General features: G+C 39.6%; 1 protein-coding gene across 1 annotated transcript in view; it reads left to right on the forward strand.

The window, feature by feature from the left end:
- Positions 1-3,130, forward strand: part of LOC102759493 (ankyrin repeat and sterile alpha motif domain-containing protein 1B) — a 553,884-nt gene that overhangs the window by 317,528 nt on the left and 233,226 nt on the right. The window lies entirely within an intron of this gene.

Genomic DNA, 3,130 nt, shown 5'->3' on the forward strand with positions numbered 1-3,130 from the left:
TGATAATCTCTCCTTTCAGATTACATGTAACACAGATGACAAGAGATAATGGAAATAAGAAAGCAGGTTATAGTATAACTAGATGCCCAGTGCACGAATTCGTGCACGGGTGGGGTCTGGCTGGCCCGCCCTGATTGGGCGGGGCCGGCCAGGGGGGAGGGGATGCAGGAGGTTGGCTGGCCTGCCTCGCCCCCTGGTCGAACTCCCAGTCGAACTCCCGGTTGAGGGAGCAATTTGCATATTAGCCTTTTGTTGTATAGGTTTCTATCATATTCATTAAAGACGAAGCAGGATTTTTGGTGGCTGCAGGAAAGTATTTATGGCAGGACTCAAGTCTGCTTCTCGCAGTGGTTCTCAACCTTCCTAATGCCGCGACCCTTTAATACAGTTCCTCATGTTGTGGTGACCCCCAACCATAAAATTATTCTTGTTGCTACTTCATAACTGTAATTTTGCTACTGTTATGAATCGTAATATAAATATATGATATGCAGGATGTATTTTCAGGGGTCGCAACCGACTGGTTGAGAACCGCTGTGTTTCCGTGTTTCTCTGTCTGAGTAAGCGGCTCTCGAGCTCAGGTTCTCTCCTTCCAGATATTCAGCAGAATGCTCACACCTTTCTTATTTATGGTTTTGTTTTAAGCACTACTTCTCAATAACATGATGAGACCATACACATTCATTGAAACTGAATTATACACCATGAGGCAACAAAATCAGTAGCAGTAAAATATTTTCCAAGCCAAGTCAGGTAGAATGATCCCAAAAATAATGACCAATTTTACAAACCCTGTGTTACTCTTAGGCCATTCCAACCCAGGTGTGATGGAGACAGGTGCGAAGTAATTTAAAAGCAAGTATGAACTAATTTTATGCAGGTTATCCGTACACAGAAAAAAAAAATTACAAAGCACAGTTTTCTGGCCTAACCTGGGTACCAACCACAGCATTTGGCTCAGCTCTGCAGGTAACGCCAGGTGTTTTTTTAAAAAGGTCTGCGTACCCTTTTAAAGGATTTGCGTTTCTGGATCAGAATGAAAAGAGACCCATTTCCTTTCTTCCCTTCTGTGTTCTTCCACATCCCCACCATAGGAACCCACAGACACTGTTTTCACTAACTCTCCGTGCAACCTGGGTCAAGTGATGTAACCTTTTTAAAGGTCAGTTTCCTTCCCTTTAAAATGAAAGGGTTGAGTTATAACGGTGCCTCTCTAAAGTCCTTTATACTCTTCAAGCTCCATGATTCCTTCTGACACAATTTAGAATCTTTATATTCTGTCTTCTTTATATATATTAACACTTGAGCCTCTGTCTCATAAACTATATTAACATCACTTTCCATTGCTCCTCTGAACTATCTCTTGAGTTATGACCCACTTCCTAAACTATTTTGTCTTTCTTCCAATTAATATGACCTTGCCTAAAAGAAGTGTCCTACATTTCCTCCCGTTTAAATCAAGTGCCCAACTTAGGGCTGGAGAAAAAGAAAGGAGTTATTCCTCAGGGTCATAGATCTTGCCTATCTGACTTTTCAGATTATTTTATCGAGCCATTGGCACAGTAACAATTTGACTATACCCCAAACAATGTCACTGGCCAATATCTTTGAGAAAAGATGAATTAGGATCATCTTATCTGATACCCAAAAGTGGTTCTATTTTTAAATCACTCCTAAAGTTATTAAAATTGTTTGTTCTGAACACAGACATTTCCAGGTTGTCTTTTGGAATTGGAAAGGACATGGTCCATAGCTGACAAATGTCAAAATAAGCAGTTTCATCTGTTCTAAGAATTAGCTTAAATGCTTTGCTTCTTTTTAATCCATTGGAAAACAGTCGTGATCACTATGAGAAAAATGCTGCCTGTTTAAGAGGTGATTATAAGGATATGAAATTGACAACAAAATTAGTGTTCCTAGTTGTTTTTTTTTAAAATCATATTAGCACTTCCTTAGCAGACTGGATAAATCTCTTTCCTATTGCTTATAGCTAATTAAAATATACATTTGGAATACAAAAAAGGTGACTGATATTCTTTGCAAGAGCTAAATTTATTGTGCATAGAAAAGCACCTCTAAGAAAATTAGATACAGGATTTATTTAATTCATGTAGTTGTTGCCCAAAGTAATATTTAAAACCAGTGGTAGGTAAGAGTTTATTTTTTAGAAAGTTATAAATTTTTAATAGCTAGGATTTAACTACAGGAAAACAAAATATAAAACCATGAATGTGTTCTTTTTTGCCAGAATCTAATGTTCTTATAGATTTTCATTTAAGGGACCAGTGTTTATCATTTCAACCTGATTTCACACAGCACACATGCAGTTCTTAAAATTCATGTATTCTGTGAACCTAAGATCTTGGCATGCGGCAGACATACTGCTAGGCAGTGGCACTGCTACTGCAAATACACAGTGTTTGCCCCAAAACATTCAGCTGGGGACAAATAATGCCTGATACGCTATTATGAGTACTGCAATAGAGGGGTGTCTTAGTCAGCTCAGACTCAGGCTGGTATGAAAACACCATAAACTGGAGGACTTATAAACAGATTTATTTCTCACAACTCTGGAGGCTGGGAAGTCCAGGATCAAGGTGCCTGCAGATTCGGTACCTGGTGAGAGCCCACTTCCTAGTTCATTGACAGACATCTTTCACAGTGTTCTCCGATGGCAGAAGGGCCAGGAGCTCCCTGGGGTCTCTATTACAAGGGCACGAATTCTATTCGTGAGGACTTCGTCCGCTTTACCTAATCACCTCCCAGTGACCTCATCTCCACATGCCATCATATTGGGGTAATTGTTTCCAACATAAGAATTTGGGGAACACAAACATTCAGTCCATAGCTAGGGATATATGGGTGCAATGGGAGTAACTATGCTTGTCAGTAACAGAGAAACTTTCTCAGAGGTAGTGAGGCTAAAAATATGATTGTGTCAACAGATAATAGGAAGAAAGGAATTAAGAATAGCAAGGGCTATAGCACACACAAACACACACAGTTACACACACACCCATAGTATTTTGTATATAGCTAGGCCATAGAGTTCACAGGGGTAAAGAGAATGTCGAGGCTAATCAAGGAGACCAGGTAAGGAATGATCTAATTAGCCAGGGTAAAAATGTTG

Source organism: Myotis davidii, unplaced genomic scaffold (genome assembly GCF_000327345.1).
Source record: "Myotis davidii unplaced genomic scaffold, ASM32734v1 scaffold120, whole genome shotgun sequence".
In the NCBI taxonomy this organism is placed as follows: domain Eukaryota; kingdom Metazoa; phylum Chordata; class Mammalia; order Chiroptera; family Vespertilionidae; genus Myotis; species Myotis davidii.